Raw genomic sequence first — 20,046 nt, 5'->3', positions numbered from 1 at the left:
TTTCCGAAAGCTCTCGCCAAGGCATCTATATGTCTGATTCCCCACACACTCAAGTAGCACTGAAAGGGAACATGAATGAGCAACCATAGTCATGTTGAGTCCACCAGGGGGAAAGCCTCACCCATGGCTCACAGAAGGGGGACTGAACAGGACAGCCCCTCTACAAAGATCTATAAACCTCAATATGTACAGTCTAAGGAGTTTCCCCATAATTCCCCCAGGAGACTAGCAGTGAAGTGCTCCTCTTGCATGCAGCAGTACCTCAGCGGGCCAGTGTGTCGTCTATAGGGTTGACTAGCCACCTGCTAGAAGATCTGCTAATCAGAACCCCATGTGATCACTGGCGGAAGTGAAATGATGCAGATGCAAACCAGATCGAGGAACCGATTAAATCTACCAAGTTCTACAGGTGGAGACATCTTCTAGGACCCATGCTACAGGACCATGTATAAACGTGCAGCTTGGCACAGGGACATCCACCACTTACCCTGGCGGAGACATAGCATACATTTTCCTGATCACAAAGCTGGCTTGCAAACCAACGGTAGCTGGTAACAAAAAAATAAAAAATCTAATTGGAAGGAAACTTGGCAGCGATTCCCGGCTGTGGATGTATTGCCAATGCATCGGGAGAAATTCACAGGAGACACAAAGCTGGTAACATTCGACAACTAGTAGATCCTACAAAAGCTACCCCACTGGTCAGAGAACTCTACTGGACAGGTGGCTGAAACGGTCTCAAACCCAACACGAGTAGAGCTGGTGAGAAAACATCGACTGGGTCATCACCAGTAGAGAGCCACCACTGATCTCCCATACTGGACCATCAGTCTCAACTCAACCATGTGTCCGTCTTGACTGCACCATCAAGGATAGGTCAAAAACCTATCATTGCTGGGGTTTCGAACATACACCCACTGATCGTAAGAATGGTCTGGTCTCAAAACAGAGCAGTAGTCACACACTTCCCCTGCCGCTCCGTTCAATATCTATGGGAGGAAAGGCGATTGTTGTACAAGGTCATCTTCATCGGTCCCACAGACTTCTAATGCAGCGGCAAAGTTGAATGTGTGACCTCCTCTCCATCCAAGCGCCTCTGGAACTGGGAACTCAGAACCCCTCGTTCTAGCGATTGTGGTGATCCAGCTTTCCAAAAACATAAGGCGGCCATACTGTGCTCCTATGACAGTCCTACAGACTGAAAAAATACAAAGCAAGCGACGAAGATGAGAAAGTGGACAGGCCCTCTAAGTCCCTTTTGTCTAACGAGATTAAAATGATTTGTTTCGAAACTTGATGGATCCAAGACGTGAAAACAGGAGCGCAGAACGTAAGAGGGGGAGAAAAATGGAGGAATTCTAATTGTACTTGTTCCTGTAATGTCACTAATGTGCAGCTGAGAAAACTCATTTATATGCAAATAAAGAGCTTGTAAAGGACAAGACAGGAATATTCTGAGTGTTGCCAAATCATTTGTAAACAATTTCCAAATGTGCGAGATTGCGGCGCACGGATAGCCGCGGCGCGCTTTACACAACAGCTGTCAAGTAAGTTCCCAGATCCACGTTACTGATGTCTCTTTTGTCACAAGTGTTCCGAGTTGCAACGCAGGAATAGACACAGTAATACCGCGGCCGGTGGAGACGGTGACAGAATTATTCAGAGTGAGAAACTAATCAGCTTCTAGAGCGACCCCCCCCCCCCCCCTCCGATGGGAGGGACACGGCTCCGGATACAGTGAATATACAACAAGGAGGTCCGATCCTCTGTAGATGATGCCATGAGATGGACAGGAGCCTCATACAGTCATCTGGGGTGGAACATGAACCTCAACTACAAGCTGTAGGCAGCAAGTTGTATATATATAAAATCAGTTATGAGGCTCGTTATCTAGCCTGGACCTCTATCACCATCCCACATGCAGTACAATGCCCCACCAGTGGCTGTCACCCATGGAGGCCATTAGACAATTAGGTTTTGCCCCTCAACTAGTCCAATGGGATAGCAGGGCCTCTCCCCTACAATCCTGATTGGCTAACAGTGACTACCCCATCCAGCCCAATGGAGCACCTGTGGCCGAGCTTGGTCCAGCCCAATGGAGCACCTGTGGCCGAGCTTGGTCCAGCCCAATGGAGCACCTGTGGCCGAGCTTGGTCCAGCCCAATGGAGCACCTGTGGCCGAGCTTGGTCCAGCCCAATGGAGCACCTGTGGCCGAGCTTGGTCCAGCCCAATGGAGCACCTGTGGCCGAGCTTGGTCCAGCCCAATGGAGCACCTGTGGCCGAGCTTGGTCCAGCCCAATGGAGCACCTGTTGCCGAGCTTGGTCCAGCCCAATGGAGCACCTGTTGCCGAGCTTGGTCCAGCCCAATGGAGCACCTGTTGCCGAGCTTGGTCCAGCCCAATGGAGCACCTGTCAATTTTTTACGTCCGAATCATGCCAAAATTTTGGCACAAAACTGTGCAACTTAGGCTCTGCCAACTTTCATGCTGAGCCCTACCTCTTGAGTAGGTCAGAAGAAAAAAAAAAAAAAAAGTTGAAACCCTGGATGCGCCAAGTCCCACCACTTTTTAAGACAGATTTTTGGCGCAGGTACATAAAAAAATAAAAAATCTGGGCCAGTCTCTCATCCATTCCAATTTACACATTCTATTGAACCCGACAAGCAACAGGCTATGGGGCATTAGGAAATCACCCATGCCACCAGAAAGTCCACACCGACCCTCAGCGACAGGCTACTGATCCAGCAGTCATCATGTTAGATGGCTTATTGGGAACATCACCCCCCTTCCCCCCAACAACTTCTGAAAAAACTTAAAATACATTCATTGACTCCCGAGTGTTATTTTTTCATATATTTTTGCTACTTTATATCTGATGTGGCCTTCTACATCACCACCAGATACCGCACTCGGGTGTGACGCGTCGGCCCATACACCAGAATACAGTCCTCTGACTCCTACTTGGCCTCATCTCGCTGCGACTGGAGATTGTTGCCTTGTTCCTGGGGCGTCAATTTGCATTTGTGCTTCTGTGGTAATGATATTTGTGTCCGGCCGCTTTATTCTTGGGCTGAGAAAATAATTAAGGATCTTCGTAAGAAGAGCGCTGAATGGCAGTCACGGCTCGCTGCCGCTACGAGGAAACCTCAAAGGTAATCCTGAGATGCGGCTTTTAAAAGTGCACCTGTCAACGGGAAATCAGATCTTCTCGTTTAATGCTGCAGAAAACACTCTGTGCATCATCCCACAAATTGAAATTTTATACAAAGAAAATTTTTAAAAAAACCTTCTCTGATCTGAAGCCTAATCAGCGACTTTGAGGCCGGTGGACAGGAGGAATAATATCTTGTGGCAGTATGGAAATACTCTATGACATCGTTCTATGAAAGTGTACAGCCCCCACTAAATTCATATGTATGGCCACTTTAAAGGGGGGAGTCCGACGCTCGAGAATATCTTTGTATGCAACACTGTGTGGATTTCTCCTCCTGGCCCTCTCACTTCAACTCAGTGGCATCATCCTCCTGACCTTCTGCTCCTCCTTTGGCTCACCGGTACCACTCTCCAGCTGGGACCTCCACTCTCCGGCACATGCCGACACTTGACTTCTTAATGAGCCTGAGCACACCAATTCACCCAAGCCAATCCCTAATGGTTACAAGCTTCCTTAAAAGGGTCCTCCCTCCACTGCCCAAGACCTGAGCAATAAGGTCCTTTTAGTTCCCGAGAGGCGCTAAGGTGTTCATCTGTTCTGGTACTGACTCAGCCCTTTTTTTTTTTTTACAACATCTTCAGTCTCTACACACGTTGGCCACTGCTAAGTCCACACAGGATTCTAGGCTAAAGGACTCACAATCCCTTAGCCCAATGCCAAATCAATAGCAACCTAGAGGATCCACATCATCTACATTTTGACATCTTGCGGACGGGCTTTCAAATCGTCATGTGAGAGGAAATTAACAGCCTTTATTTATTTTTTTTGCTCATGTGCATGCAGACTTTTGCGTCTCCATGGTAACAGACTACAAACAAACCCGCAGTCCCACTCGCTTCCAGTTGCCCTCACTTCTTCCTCACATATATTTGGTAAATGAGTAGAAAGTAGGGGACAGTTAGCAGGCAGTATGACTGCAGGCTCAGACTACACCGGATGTACTTGTAGTCTGTTACCATGGAGATACAAACCTGCACCGCACTGTAGATGCAAAACGGTGGGAATTATTATTTTTTTTATCAAAGACCATTGGCAAGGCAGAATTATTTTTTTCATTTTACATGCACTGCCACAATAAAAAATAAAAATAAAAAAAAGGTGGACATACCCTTTAAGGGGAATGCAAATAGAAGAAATGGCCCTGCATACATGGAGGATGCCACGTCGCTGAAGGCATTGTGACATGCCAGCAAGCTTGGCCCGTTAGCTCTGCAGATGGGTTGAATTTTCAGATATGACCCATCATATGGATTTTTTTTTTTTTAACCAAAAGGCAAGACGGTGACTGAAATCAATGACAAACGCTAATTAAATCTATAAGGAGGAAGTCCCATGTGCAAATCTCCAACAATTAACTGAAAAGTTTGGCTGAGCGCTTTAAAATCAATTGTATCAAAATAAATTAAAGCGCCATCGATAAAGCTGCAGAGGCGGCGTCATCAGTCCTCGCTACAGGGACCATCTTCCTTGGTTTCTTCTAGTAACTGGTTAAAGGCCACAGATCCTTCTCCACAGAAGACTGGCTTCTCTTCTCCACCACCGCTATCTTCCTCTGTATTTCCAGGGAAGATTTAAGAGAACGTGAGGCGGCTACATGGAATAGAACAAAAACACAATTTTTTAAAATTTTCAAATCTTTTTGAAATCCCATTCTGGGCACCTGCTTTCCATGAGCTGAACACTGCAAGATGCGGGCTCTTGACTAGAGCAGTAGGGGTCCCACACTACGGGGACCTCTGTTCATCTGAGGGCCACACATTACCCTTGGTCGCTTACCATTACAGTCTTTGGAAAAAAATGGAACCTTAAAAAGGTTAACACTGATGGTCAATCCGCAGTATGAGCCATTAATATGAGACCTGTTAGGATCCAACTCCCGGGAACCCCGCTCCGGTGGGCGCCACAGCCTCCTCCTAGGCCGGTGATGTCACATACATCGGTCACATGGCCTAGGTGCAGCTCAGTCACATTCAAGTGTATGGGTCTGCGCTGCAATACCAAGCACAGCCACTATCCAATGGACAGCGCTGCAGAGTCCTCAAACAGCTGATTGGCGGGGGTACCCAGTGTCAGACCCCCACCGATCAGATACTGATAACCTACCCCGAGGATAGGTCATCAGTATTAAACACTCGAAAAAAACCCTTTACGTTCGCGTGCCTTGTGGTTTCCACAGGGAAAATGGGACTCCTCTTCTCAAAAAGAGAAGGGGTTATTACTATGGGAAAAGCCCACAAAAGGGGTCAATTTGACCGCAGGGGTCAGACTATGATATAACAGTTTCCACTCTGCTATCCTGCGCACAGATGGACGAGGAGTGGGAAAGGGCCACAGGGCCACTCATGGGTAGCATGCCGCCCATTACTGGCTAAGCCTCCCCGGGGTCAGGGAAGATAAATCAAACCTGTCGAAATCAGACTTCAGAAGGAAATGATAAAACGGCTCAATTCACACTGGACAAGCCCCAAGGGGTCCCAAGAGGAACGCCAATCCTGTGGGTCGGTGAGATAAATGTCCGAACGCTGGGGGGAAGTCCTGTTCCCCCGATTTGAATGGAGCAGCGGGGTAGCCCAAGGCAGAGGCTCAGGAAATTAATTCAGAAAAGGTTTCAACAACCTGCTTCTCGATGACATCATCGTGAGAGGTGGCACACCACCCGATGACATCATCATAGCACTATCCCTCTCAGAAAGCCTTTTTTCAATTATAGCAGGTCCAAATGTTTAGCCTCCAATACTAAGCCCCGCCCCTCTTCTAAAGTCCCCCCGCCTCCTGGACTCCTGCGACATGCGCAACATGACCATCCAGCCAAACATAGACCGGTCTCGGGCCGCGATTGGCCGAGCACTCATTTTCTACATATTGGAAAACGAACGGGGAAACAGAAACCGGCAGGCAATCGGTGAGGCGATTATGACCCGTTTTATTATATTTTCAGCCCAATTTTAACCCAAAAAATAAATAAATAATGATCTGGACAAGCCCTTGCAGTCTCGTGCGGTTGCCACACTTTGCACTGCGGCAGAACGCACAATGAATGAATTTCCAAGTTATTCCCCACAATCCTCGACGTTGTGATTAAAGGGCCAGAAGATCAGTTAGTCTTCACAAGTAATTCCCCCCCCCCCCCTTTCTCCCCCCAGCATAAAATTAGAAATATAATTGTCTGTGACAGGGTCAAGCTATGTTCCAATCAGTCTGCGGCGGTAAGAAAATACAGAATTACCTGGCGGCCTCGAAAACATATCCACCGTAAGACCAAAAAATAAAATCAACTAACAAAAAAAATTAAGACAAAAAACTACTACTATAATAAGAAGATTACCTTGCAGATAACCTTTTCTTTTTGCAGCAGGCTGTAAACGGAGGCTAGCCCTACCATTCAGGAGTATTAACCCTTTGTGCTGACCGCTAGAAGAGTCTAATATTTTCTATTTGATATTAAATTGCAGAGTACTGCCAAAGTAAAAAATAAAAATAAAAAAGTCCAAAATTCTAAAAAAATAAAATAAAAACATTCAGGATTTTTTATTTATTTTTTTATTTTGGCTGTGTTCACACCACCACCAAAAATTGGACGGAAAAGAAAAAAAGGTAAGATATCACAAAGGTGCTGGACTGAAGTGATGGTTACAGATGTTTTTGAGAACACTGAATTTTTTTTTGTGTGACCAGGGCCTGCCATAAACACCTCTGATCCATCAATATTCTAAGAACCAAAATAATCAGGGATTTCTCGAGCAGATCCGGTTTCGCTTCCATGCAGGGACCAGGGAGGCTTAGCAGCTCGTGGAGAACGTGTTCGAGTGTCTTGGGCTGCGGCCAAGTTTACACATATTCCAAATTTAACATTTTTATTTTCCATGACAATTTTGCACATTAATCCAGAGTGCGGCACAATGAAGCCTTTGAAACGCCCCCGCATTGCACTCAATGGGATCTATTTTTGGCCTCTAACTGTTCCGAGTCGCCTAAGAGCGAGGAGAAGAACCGGCAGACGGAATGGGTCAACTTCCAGATCAGAACTGGAATAGGTTAGCATTTTTCAAAAATTCTGCGCAGTCTGAACTACTTTTTGTCAATTTTTACCTCGTGTCTCTCCCCAAGTGTCACAGCTGAGGCCAGTGAATGGCTGCGGAAGCGCGTGTGACTAGGGGCTTGACGTCACACACTTCCGGTCCTCAGGGAACTACACCATCAGCACTGGAATGAATCGCTGCTGGATCCTGGTTAAAAATTGGTGTTGGGGGTCGGACAACCCCTTCAAGGCTTCCCTCACACACAGGTTTTTGTTTGCATTTTTTTTAAACGTTTTTCAAATTGTTCATTTGTGCTGTTTTTGCATATTTTTTTATTTCAATGTGTTTTTTAAGGTGTTTTTCAACTACCAAAGAGAAGCCACTCAAAAGGGTTCACAGAACAGTATGCCCAGCCATTTTGGTGAAAAATGGCCACTAATGGGAAAAAGTTACATTAAAAAAATATATTTTGTATATAAAAAAAAAATATATATACGGTATATCGTACATAGTATAAATACAATTTACAAAAAAATAAGGCCAAAATTGAGCTTTATGTGACCACTGGAGAGAACTGACCGGTCATAAGACAGAACTTTAAAAAATAAAAAAGTTGACAAAAACCTCAAAAAACTTTAAAGTATATGAAAGACTATAGTAATGAATACATGGACTAGGATTAGTATTTCTGACCTCATCTGTGACGTACGCCTTCACCCGAGCCTTAATTGGCCTAGGTCACCATGGGAGCCTGGAAAAAAAGCCTGGTTCTAGCCCCAAAATAAGCTGCAACCCTAAGGGACTGGAAATTCTACCATAAAATGTTTCAAAAATGTACATTTTACTTCTAAATTTTGAAGCATAAACTTTTTGAAAGGTCATTGAGAAGATTGGACCGGTGGCAATCCAGGTGTGATCCGCTCTTCTAGCGGCTGAAGGGCTCACGGACTTCGATGGTATTCTCCGCACCTGGACTGATCAAAACTTCTCACAGGTCTCTATAACACTGAAAATTTTTGTAAAATGACTCTATAATGATAATTTTTGTATCCTTTTATATATTTTTTTTTTATACTGTCTATACCTTTTGCCCGTTTTTGAACATTGCTTTATGTTAAGACACCCCACGTCTGTCGGTCGCAGAAACTGGATCAGAATTTATTAAATGGCATTCTGTAGAATCAGATTTTTTCTTTTTTATTTCCTCTGGACTAGACTGTGCTCTGCCAACCCCCCCACCATTCTTTCACAACCCCTTTAAGGAATTCTCTCGAGAAAGTTGTAAAACTGTCCTAGTCTCCTAGTTACCGGAGGAGCCGACGATCTTAAATCTAATAATTTAGAAAATGTTTCTGACCCAGAAGGAATTCCAATAAAAACAAGCATAAAAATCCCAATAAAATAACAACGTTATGAACAGAAATGACAGGAATGTAGTCCAAAGTTTGCCGCTCGGATTTGGAATTTCTTAGTACCAACAAAACAGGAAAGTCTTTGTTTGCTAAAGTTAATGATAATTTCTCCACAAAAATGCATAAAAAAAGAAAATCTAAAAAAAGAAAATTAAGGAAAAAAAAAAAAAAAAGGGGTTGGCAACCTCCAGCACTATCCGATCTGATACTGATGGCCTATATTGATTGCACCGGGTTAGGGTGCACCTAGGAAGTGGCCCCTAAAGTGCCTCCCGATTTAGGGTTGGGTGGGGGGGTCACAAGTACATTTTTATTCCGTCACTCAATAAATAGTAAGATGGGTGCCCCCTTCAAGAACTTTCTGCTTTGATTAAAGGGGGGTCACCTAGGTTTAGGAGAACATGGCCGCTTTCTTCCAAAAAGGGCACCACGCCTGTCCACGAGTTGTATGCGGTACTGCAGTTCAGCTCCACTGACTTCAATGGAACGGGATTCAACCCGTGGGCGAGCGTGGTGCCACTTCTAGAAGAAAGCAGGCAAGAGGAGAAACACAAACCCTCCGAGCCTATAGGACGCAGATCCATGATCCGTGGTGTACGCGGTAAGCCTGGCAAAAAGACTGCCGACCACACAGAAGGGCCTTCCGCAACCCTAGTTACATCCCACATGGTTCTTTTGCTGCGTCTCGGGTCACTGGTGTGTTTTTGGGCCATTAACCCTACATGTATTTTTGATGCCCCGTACAATTTTACATCGTTGTGGACGCGCTCTTCAAAAACCCAAGTATGAGGTCAAAAATGGTCTTAAAGGAGTATTCCCATCTTGGACATTGGGGGTCATATCGCTAGGTGTGGGGGTCCCACTTCTGGGATCTGCACCTATCCTTAGAACGGAGGCCGCAGAGTGCCTGAGGGGGCCCCTCCAATTTCCGTAAGGCCCATGGGAGTGAATAGAGCAGTTCGCTTCCCATTCATTTCAATGGGGCTTCCGAAAATAGCCGAGCGCACCATAGAAATGAATGGAGGGCCGCTGCGCATGCACGGTGCGTCCTCCGGCACTTTGCGGGACCCTAGTATCCAAGGTGAGAATCCCCCTTTAACTTCACCGCCCTATAGTCTGCATTTAGCCGCACCGGCGGGATGACTGGAGGGGATGAGAATCAATTTTAGAATAAAACAAAATGTAATTTTCATTTTAGAATCCAGAATAAAAAAATAAAAAAATTCCCAGGGGGGTGAATGGGCAGAAGTGGGGGAGGGGTGTTCAGCGATTGGAAGATTTTAATTTGCACACCCCATTTGCGGAGGGAAATAAAACTTTACAGAGCGACTTGGCCCCGGGAGCAGCCGCGCAGGATTTGGCAGAGAAAAAAATAAAATAAAACACACAGCACAAAATAAACTGAAGTTATAATCTTGAAAAGCTCCAACCATAACATCCTCGTCCGGTGAACACAATGAGAAGACTTCATCGCGGATTAAATCCACGTAATACCAGGCAGGCCGACGTGGCGCGCAAGATCCGGCTACAGGGCGAGAACGGGAACATTTAGCGTACGTCCACATGGGGCATATTCAATCTCAGCGGAATTTTATTTATTTATTTATTTCTTCCACGTATTGCTGCGGGTTTCACGATTCTGCATTTCAGATCCATGGCGGAAAACCACAGCGTAAACTGAAATGCTGCAGATTTAAAGGGGACCTTAACCACGATGGTGGCGCGGTGCGGCGGTGCACCTTCAGGTTTCATCGGCTCTGCTTTTCCAGCGCGCGGAGTACAGATCTCAAATCCTTTCAGGGGGGAGGTGGGGGGGGGGGGATTTGTACGCCGCTGTTGGAAAAGCCGAAACATGAAGGTGCAGAACGCTCTCAGGAATGGCGCTGTGCCGTCACGGTTCCAGCAAAGATCTTGGCCCCCTTTAAAATCGATTTCCTCGGATAATTGTTAAAGGGGCTGTCTCACCTCAGATATGTCCGCTAGGTGCCCGACCAACACCTACCTCTAGAGTGGAGCCCCCAAAGTGAATGAAAGCGCATTATTGCCCGGAGTGCTCCTTTAAATTACGTCACTGTGGAAGCAATGGCGCCGATCGCCTTGCAAAAAGCAGCAGCGCAGTTTAAAAATATAACAAAATAGGATTGGATTTCTTGACGCAATGAGGCCCCATTAGCGTTCATTATCCTGCAACGTACGGTACAGTAGCATCGCAACATTACAGTCTTTGCCATCAAAATGCCCCTAAAAATGTCACCTTTAAGAAAATTGGCGCATTTTACGAATCTGGCCTTCGTCATTTCAGAATATTGCAAAACAGCGGACGGTGGACACCTGTGGTTTGTCGCAGGACGCCAGACTGTCAGGAATACTCCGCTATGGCGACACCTGTGAAGAACGATCCGTATAATGGCCGGTAATGACTCAGGTTCGGCGATTTATCTCTGTAGATGAAATCAGATTCTCCGGGGCCGTCAATGACAAACGCTTTCCCTGGCGAGCAGTGCGGGAACCAATACTCTTATCAATACTGGAGCGCTGCTCCGGGGGTGCAGGCTGCAGAGGATTCAGCTTTACTGGGCGACGTACGGTACCACGTAATATAAAGCCATCCATATATACGAAGAAAGATCCAACCTTACAGGGGGGAGGGTCAGTTTACAGAAGCTACTGTCCAATAATATTAGGGAATTCTGAGTTAATGGAGGGGCCGCGTTAGAGACCCCCCCATCTATCAGCTAGAAGGAGTGAGGCTACAAAGAGCGTCTCTCGCTCTGGAGGACCAGGCATGTATTATATGGACAGACCATTGATTTCAATAAGAGCTGTGCAATTCCTCATCTCGCCTGCAGGGGCACTGTGGGGAAACAGAGCACTTGCCGCCAGGGACATCCTAGGATCAGCTCGCTGAGAGGGAAAAGGGGACTGTCCCAAATGGACAAGTAAAGGGCAGAGGAGGGGATGGAGCCATCTTCTGTCAGTTGAGCCAGTCAGATACCAAAATGTGTTAAAGGGATACGCGCATATGAGACGTTTTATGGCGTATCATTACGTCACCTCTGGGACACGCCCCTATGTAAAAACGGGAGCCTAAAGTGGAGAGAAGCACGCCCAGCCTCCATCCGTTCACTGAGCGGTGGCTCAACCATTTTCAGAGGTCCCATAGGAGTGAATGGAGTGAGGGCGTGCCGCTTGCTCGCGATGCACTGCCATGAGACTTCCAAAAATAGCCAAATGCACTCGTTTTGCTATTTTCAGAAGTCCCATAGTGGTGAATGGAGAGGATGTTGCGCACATGTGGTCTTTCCTTTCACCTTGGGACCTGTACCTGTCAGGGATTTATGGCGAATTCTAGCGATATGCCATACATTTTCCAAATAGTGAATACCCCTCTAAAGCCAAAAGGCTCAAAGATACCAAAACTATAGCATAAAAAAAAAAAAAAAAAAAAAAAAAAAAAAAATTTATATATATATATATATATATATATATATATATATATATATATATATTATATATATATAAATAATAATAATATAATAATAATATATTAAATAAATAAAAAAGTGACTATGGGCAACACCACCAGAACTTTGAGGCAAAATGAAGATAAAAAAAAAATAAAAATAAACAACTCTTCAATGCACACCTACTGGGGGAGATTTACTAAGCTAAAAGGCGCAAAAATTCTGCACAAGTAAGCCTGCATTCATGGCCTGCGCCACATTTATTCGCTTCAGTCACTTTTTGCAGGTTGGACTACAAGGGGTGCGGCTTAGCATGAATGGGCGTGGCTTAAAGTGTTATAAATAAATAGCAAATAAAAAAAATAAAAAAAAAGAATTTCATTTTTTCAATGTTTTTCCCCAGAGTTGATCAAATACCAGAATTTCGCTGCCGATTTCTAACCAGATTAATTATTCATTTATATGAATAATGTAGAAATTTAGCAGAACTACTAAAAAAAAAAAATATCACAGTGAGGGGGGTTTGAACGGAGCAGTGGTCACACGTGCCCTGCTTCTGCATGCAATATGGGTCTGGGGGGGGGGGATTATTTTATCAGGCCTGCACACTGGAATTCTGGCTTCAAAAAGTTGCAAAATAATGATTTTTGGGGGCGCTTCTTTGCACAGAAATCTAACAAACAGGGTCAGCCCTGGGTCAAGAAAAAGGAAGCTCAGAATTCCCCTGATGATAAATCCGCTCTGTGTCTATGAGGTCGATGGAAACAGAGGTTATCCTCTAGTGGACAGGGGAGGACAATCTATTGCTCCCCGTTATCTGCCGACCGCTCCATGGCTCAAACTCCAGAAAAGGCACTACTTTTAATGTGACAAATTGTAAAAAAATAAATAATAATATATAAAATCTTGGAAACACTAACCAATACGGCGCCCCCAGTGGTCTAATAACTACATCTAAAAACTGGCGCCCCCAGTGGTCTAATAACTACATCGAGACACTGGCGCCCCCAGTGGTCTAATAACTACATCTAAAAACTGGCGCCCCCAGTGGTCTAATAACTACATCTAGACACTGGCGCCCCCAGTGGTCTAATAACTACATCGAGACACTGGCGCCCCCAGTGGTCTGATAACTACATCTAGACACTGGCGCCCTCAGTGGTCTGATAACTACATCTAGACACTGGCGCCCTCAGTGGTCTGATAACTACATCTAGACACTGGCGCCCCCAGGGGTCTAATAACTACATCTAGACACTGGCGCCCCCAGTGGTCTAATAACTACATCTAGACACTGGCGCCCTCAGTGGTCTGATAACTACATCTAGACACTGGCGCCCTCAGTGGTCTGATAACTACATCGAGACACTGGCGCCCCCAGTGGTCTGATAACTACATCGAGACACTGGCGCCCCCAGGGGTCTAATAACTACATCTAGACACTGGCGCCCTCAGTGGTCTGATAACTACATCTAGACACTGGCGCCCCCAGTGGTCTGATAACTACATCTAGACACTGGCGCCCCCAGTAGTCTAATAACTACATCTAGACACTGGCGCCCCCAGTGGTCTAATAACTACATCTAGACACTGGCGCCCCCAGGGGTCTAATAACTACATCTAGACACTGGCGCCCCCCGGGCTCTAATAACTACATCTAGACACTGGCGCCCCCAGTGGTCTGATAACTACATCTAGAAACTGGCGCCCCCAGGGGTCTAATAACTACATCTAGACACTGGCGCCCCCAGTAGTCTAATAACTACATCTAGACACTGGCGCCCCCAGTGGTCTAATAACTACATCTAGACACTGGCGCCCCCAGTGGTCTAATAACTACATCTAGACACTGGCGCCCCCAGGGGTCTAATAACTACATCTAGACACTGGCGCCCCCAGTGGTCTGATAACTACATCTAGAAACTGGCGCCCCCAGTGGTCTAATAACTACATCTAGACACTGGCGCCCCCAGTGGTCTAATAACTACATCTAGACACTGGCGCCCCCAGGGGTCTAATAACTACATCTAGACACTGGCGCCCCCCGGGCTCTAATAACTACATCTAGACACTGGCGCCCCCAGGGGTCTAATAACTACATCTAGACACTGGCGCCCCCAGTGGTCTAATAACTACATCTAGACACTGGCGCCCCCAGTAGTCTAATAACTACATCTAGACACTGGCGCCCCCAGTGGTCTGATAACTACATCTAGACACTGGCGCCCCCAGTGGTCTGATAACTACATCTAGAAACTGGCGCCCCCAGTGGTCTGATAACTACATCTAGACACTGGCGCCCCCAGTGGTCTGATAACTACATCTAGAAACTGGCGCCCCCAGTGGTCTGATAACTACATCTAGAAACTGGCGCCCCCAGTGGTTAAAGCATTTCTGGGAAAAAGAAGCCCCTAGAGGTCTAACAATCAAGAATTCATTAAATAAAAAATAATATAAAAATTGAGTGGGAATTTTTTTTGGGCAAAAAGGCCTAAATTCTTCAAGAGGATGGGGGGGGGGGCGGGATTGTTAACTTTCACACTCCAGCGAGGAAGTTAGCGTGAAATCAGCGTGGAATTCCAGCATACAAAGTGAAGCAACTTTCAGAAACTGTATTTATATCAGAATATTTGAACAAATTTCAGCCTAAACATGACAAAAAAAAAAAGATAGTAATAAAGATTACACAGTCGAGCGGCAGGCCCTTATGTGGGAAAGGTCCTGGTGGTCACTGGAGAGCGGTCGAAAGCTTCTGCGGGACGGAAGATTTTGCACAATATGTTGTCAGGAGTCTGAACTGTATTAAATGATCGGGGGAAAAGGCCTACGAAATATATATTTTTTTTTTTTTTTTTTTACATAAATCGTAAAAGTGTTATCAAAAGGATAAAAGATATTAATAAAAAAAATATTTTTTTTTATTACAAAAATAAAATAAAAATCACAGCCAAAAATATGAGAATACACAGGGGACTATAATTATAATAAAACATAACAAAAATTTCAACAACTTACAAAACATCTGAAACAAGAAAAAAAAAAACTTCTAATAAAATGCAATATGGAAAAAAAAAAAACAACACACACTATAGAAATTTTTCCAATTAAATTTCAAGAGAAAGTCACGCCGAGGTCAAATTGATTGAACGCAAACCAATAAACGTAGAAAATGGCAGATGGCGGATCCTGACTTGTCAGGCCTCCCGGTGGGGCGATCAATCAGGAGGCTGACAGCGACGCAGGAAAGGATAAACATTGGAAATTACTTTTATTTATTTTTTAAACTGAAGAAAAAAAAAAAAAATCATCAGCAGAAATATTTTTACTTTTTTTTCCCCCAAAATGTGGCACATCACAATCAAATCCTGATCGATAGTAGCAGAGGCCGGACGCGACGTGCAGACTAAGCAGCAACTTAAAGTTAAAAAATTAAAATTAAAAAAAATAAAATAAAAAATCAAGTCCTAATCAATTGCCATCAAATCCAAAATCTCAGCCAAAACCACATAAAAAAAAGCCCCTAATGCACCAACATGGACTTCGTTCAAACGCAGCAAGCATCTCAGGAATACGCCATCAACTGGTCCCAAAACTCATAACAAAATAAAAACATAAGAAAATGTAAAATTGCTATTTTTTTTAAAAAAAAAGTTTAAAATAAAATTCGACTACTGCACGTTCTATGAGCAAATCAATAAATTAAAACTTAATTCAATATGGCAGAGGCGGGGTCGGGTGAAAGGAGAGAGAATTGCATAAAATAAAATAAAAAAAATCCTTTTTTTTTAAATAAAATATTAAAATCTGTCAACATTTTGAAATCCATATCACCACTTAGATTGCAAACATTCAATATTCACAATAAAAAATACAACATATAGTCTGCACAATCCTATTCCACTTTACAAAAAAAAAAAAATATGAAATTTCAATCATTTTCAATTTTTCATTTTCCGGGTGTTGCCCTGTGAACAGAATGAAAGGCTCCGTACCTCCAATGTCTCCGGATCCCGGGCAGCGAGGGATCGATCGGCAGTCGTCTTCGGCTACATCAGGATATGTCAGCGTTCAGCAGCTCGTCTTCATCTTGGCAAAAAAAAAAAAAAAATTATAATAATTGAAATTTCAGATTTCTCTTCCACAGCCAGAAAAAAAAAAAAAGAAAAAAGAAAAATCACAAGCAGCCTGCACTGCACACACCTCTCTGCACTGACAGCCGGAATGGAAATGGTCGGCTTCAGAAAAATAAAAATTGAATTAAAGAAAAAAATATTAAAAATTAACTAAAGATATTTCATGGAAAGAATTTAAATCAATTAAATTTCTAATGAGATTTTTTGGACTGCTAGAAAAAGGATAATGGAAAGATTTCAAATACAGGAACAAAAAATACAAACAATAAAAATAAAAAATATAAAAATTGGTAGAATTAAAGTTTGAGAATTGTGGTAATTGGGGCCCCCGGAGGGCTGCGCTGCCGCGGGGGTCCTGCAGGTGGCGCTGTTTAAATGAAATTAGAAAAAAAAAAAATTGGAAAAAAATTGAGAGAGAAATGTGAGGCCTGAGCCGGAGAGGAGGGGCCCCTGCTGGTGTGGGGGCCCGTGCAGGCTCCCGTTATACACCTGGGACACACGGGAGCAGTATTTACCCGGTGCCATGCCGGTGAGGGGGTCCTGCTGGAGACATTACGGGGGGCGGCATTGTTTTCCTGCAGAGACCCCCGCCCCGGAACACCGGGGACACCGACCCCCGCCCCGCACACCCCGGCGGGGAGCAGTCCGGAGCCCCCCTCCCGCACATCCACCCCCTCCAGACGGGCACGATCTCCCGCACGGGATGGAGGGGCCCGGTGAGGAGGGTCGGGGCCCCGGCAGATAAGCGGGCACAGGCCTCCGCTCCTACCTTGCTGGCGGCTCTCCTGCCCGGCTGGATGCGATCAGTCCCCGGCTCCCTGGAAGCCTCGGCCCGGGAGAGTTCAGCGGATCGGCTGGAGGGGGAGGAGGCGGAGAGGTGGTGGGTGGGGCGAGCAGGGGGCGGAGCCTGGAGAATGTCACCGGCAACTGCACCGGAGATGTCACATGTACCGGGGAGAAGAGCGATACATACCGGGGCTAGGAGGGATACATACCGGGGAGAGGAGTGATATATACCCGGGCTAGGAGGGATATATACTGGGGCTAGGAGTGATATATACAGGGGAGAAGAGTGATATATACAGGGGAGAAGAGTGATATATACTGGGGCTAGGAGGGATACATACCGGGGCTAGGAGGGATACATACCGGGGCTAGGAGGGATACATACTGGGGCTAGGAGTGATATATACCGGGGCTAGGAGGGATATATACAGGGGAGAAGAGTGATATATACCGGGGCTAGGAGTGATATATACAGGGGAGAAGAGTGATTGATATATACCGGGGAGAAGAGCGATACATACTGGGAAGAGGAGTGATATATACAGGGGAGAAGAGTGATATATACTGGGGCTAGGAGTGATATATACCGGGGAGAAGAGTGATATATACCGGGGCTAGGAGTGATATATACAGGGGAGAAGAGTGATATATACTGGGGCTAGGAGTGATATATACCGGGGAGAGGAGTGATATATACCGGGGAGAGGAGTGATATATACCGGGGAGAGGAGTGATATATACCGGGGAGAAGAGTGATTGATATATACCGGGGAGAAGAGCGATACATACTGGGAAGAGGAGTGATATATACTGGGGAGCGGAGTGATATATACTGGGGCTAGGAGTGATATATACCGGGGAGAAGAGTGATATATACCGGGGAGAAGCGTGATATATACCGGGGAGAAGAGTGATATATACCGGGGAGAAGAGTGATATATACCGGGGAGAAGAGTGATATATACCGGGGAGAAGAGTGATATATACCGGGGAGAAGAGTGATATATACCGGGGAGAAGAGTGATATATACCGGGGAGAAGAGTGATATATACCGGGGAGAAGAGTGATACATACCGGGAAGAGGAGTGATATATACCGGGGAGCGGAGTGATATATACCGGGGAGCGGAGTGATATATACCGGGGAGCGGAGTGATATATACCGGGGAGAGGAGTGATATATACCGGGGAGAGGAGTGATATATACCGGGGAGAGGAGTGATATATACCAGGGAGAGGAGTGATACATACCGGGGCTAGGGGGGATATATACCGGGGAAAGAGCGATATATACCGGGGAGAAGAGCGATACATACTGGGAAGTAGTGATGAGCCGCAGGGGCAATATTCGAATTCGCGATATTTCACGAATATTTTGGACGAAAATTTGCGAATTCATGATCTCCAGGCATTATTCCTTGATTGCGAAAATTCGCATAAAATTTGCATACAAATTTTCGCATAAAAATTTGCATGAACTAGCATTTTCGCAAAAATCAAACATTCGCAATTACGAATATATTTTGCGATATTCGAAATATTCGCGAATTCTCGAAGTGCCGATATTCGCGATTAAAATTCGCAATTCGAATATTCGTGATCAACACTACTGGGAAGAGGAGTTATATATACTGGGGAGAAGTGTGATATATACCAGGGAGAAGAGTGGTTGATATATACTGGAGAGAAGAGCGATACATACTGGGAAGAGGAGTGATATATACCGGGGAGAAGAGTCATTGATATATACTGGGAAGAAGAGTTATATATACTGGGGAGAAGAGTTATATATACTGGGGAGAAGTGTGATATATATACCAGGGAGAAGAGTGGTTAATATATACCGGGGAGAAGAGCAATACATACTGGGAAGAGGAGTGATATATACTGGGGAGAAGAGTTATATATACTGGGGAGAAGTGTGATATATATACCAGGGAAAAGAGTGGTTGATATATACCGGGAAGAAGAGCGATACATACTGGGAAGAGGAGTGATATATACTGGGGAGAAGAGTGATATATACTGGGGAGAAGTGTGATATATACTGGGGAGAAGTGTGATATATACACCAGGGAGAAGTGTGATATATACCAGGGAGAAGTGTGATATATATACCGGGGAGAAGTGTGATTGATATATACCGGGGAGAAGTGTGATTGATATATACCGGGGAGAAGTGTGATTGATATATACCGGGGAGAAGTGTGATTGATATATACCGGGGAGAAGAGCGATACTTACTGGGAAGAGGAGTGATATATACTGGGGAGAAGAGTTATATATACTGGGGAGAAGTGTGATATATATACCAGGGAAAAGAGTGGTTGATGTATACCGGGGAGAAGAGCTATTGATATATACCGGGGAGAAGAGCGATACATACTGGGAAGAGGAGTGATATATACTGGGGAGAAGAGTTATATATATACCAGGGAGAAGTGTGATATATATACCAGGGAGAAGTGTGATATATATACCAGGGAGAAGAGTGGTTGATATATACCGGGGAGAAGTGTGATTGATATATACCGGGGAGAAGAGCGATACATACTGGGGAGAAGTGTGATTGATATATACCGGGGAGAAGAAAGATACATACTGGGTAGAGGAGTCATATATACCGGGGAGAAGAGTGATTGATATATACTGGGGAGAAGAGTGATTGATATATACTAGGGAGAAGTGTGATATATACCGGGGAGAAGAGTGATTGATATATACCGGGGAGAAGAGTGATTGATATATACCGGGGAGAAGAGTGATTGATATATACTGGGGAGAAGTGTGATATATACCTGGGATGTACCAGGGAGAAGTGTGATATATACTAGGGATATACCGGGGAGAAGTGTGATATGTACCGGGGAGAGGAGTGATATATATCGGGGAGAAGTGTGATATATACCGGGGAGAGGAGTGATATATATCGGGGAGCAGAGTAATATATACCGGAGAGAGGAATGATATATACCGGAGAGAGGAATGATATATACCGGAGAGAGGAATGATATATAC

The 20,046-nt window shown here is 44.9% G+C and overlaps 1 protein-coding gene across 4 annotated transcripts in view; it reads right to left on the bottom strand.

The window, feature by feature from the left end:
- Positions 1-17,140, bottom strand: part of LOC122919654 (zinc finger protein 618-like) — a 64,095-nt gene extending 46,955 nt beyond the window's left edge. For all 4 annotated transcript variants that reach the window (XM_044268806.1, XM_044268807.1, XM_044268808.1 and 1 more), the window contains exons 1-2: positions 17,012-17,140; positions 16,102-16,195 (exon numbers count right to left, since the gene is read on the bottom strand). The gene's annotated coding sequence lies outside the window, so the exon portion shown is untranslated. The remainder of the gene's footprint in view (positions 1-16,101; positions 16,196-17,011) is intronic.
- Between the last annotated feature and the right edge of the window lie 2,906 nt (positions 17,141-20,046).

This window comes from Bufo gargarizans, chromosome 9 (assembly GCF_014858855.1).
Source record: "Bufo gargarizans isolate SCDJY-AF-19 chromosome 9, ASM1485885v1, whole genome shotgun sequence".
NCBI lineage: Eukaryota > Metazoa > Chordata > Amphibia > Anura > Bufonidae > Bufo > Bufo gargarizans.
This window is presented reverse-complemented; position numbering and strand designations above follow the sequence as displayed.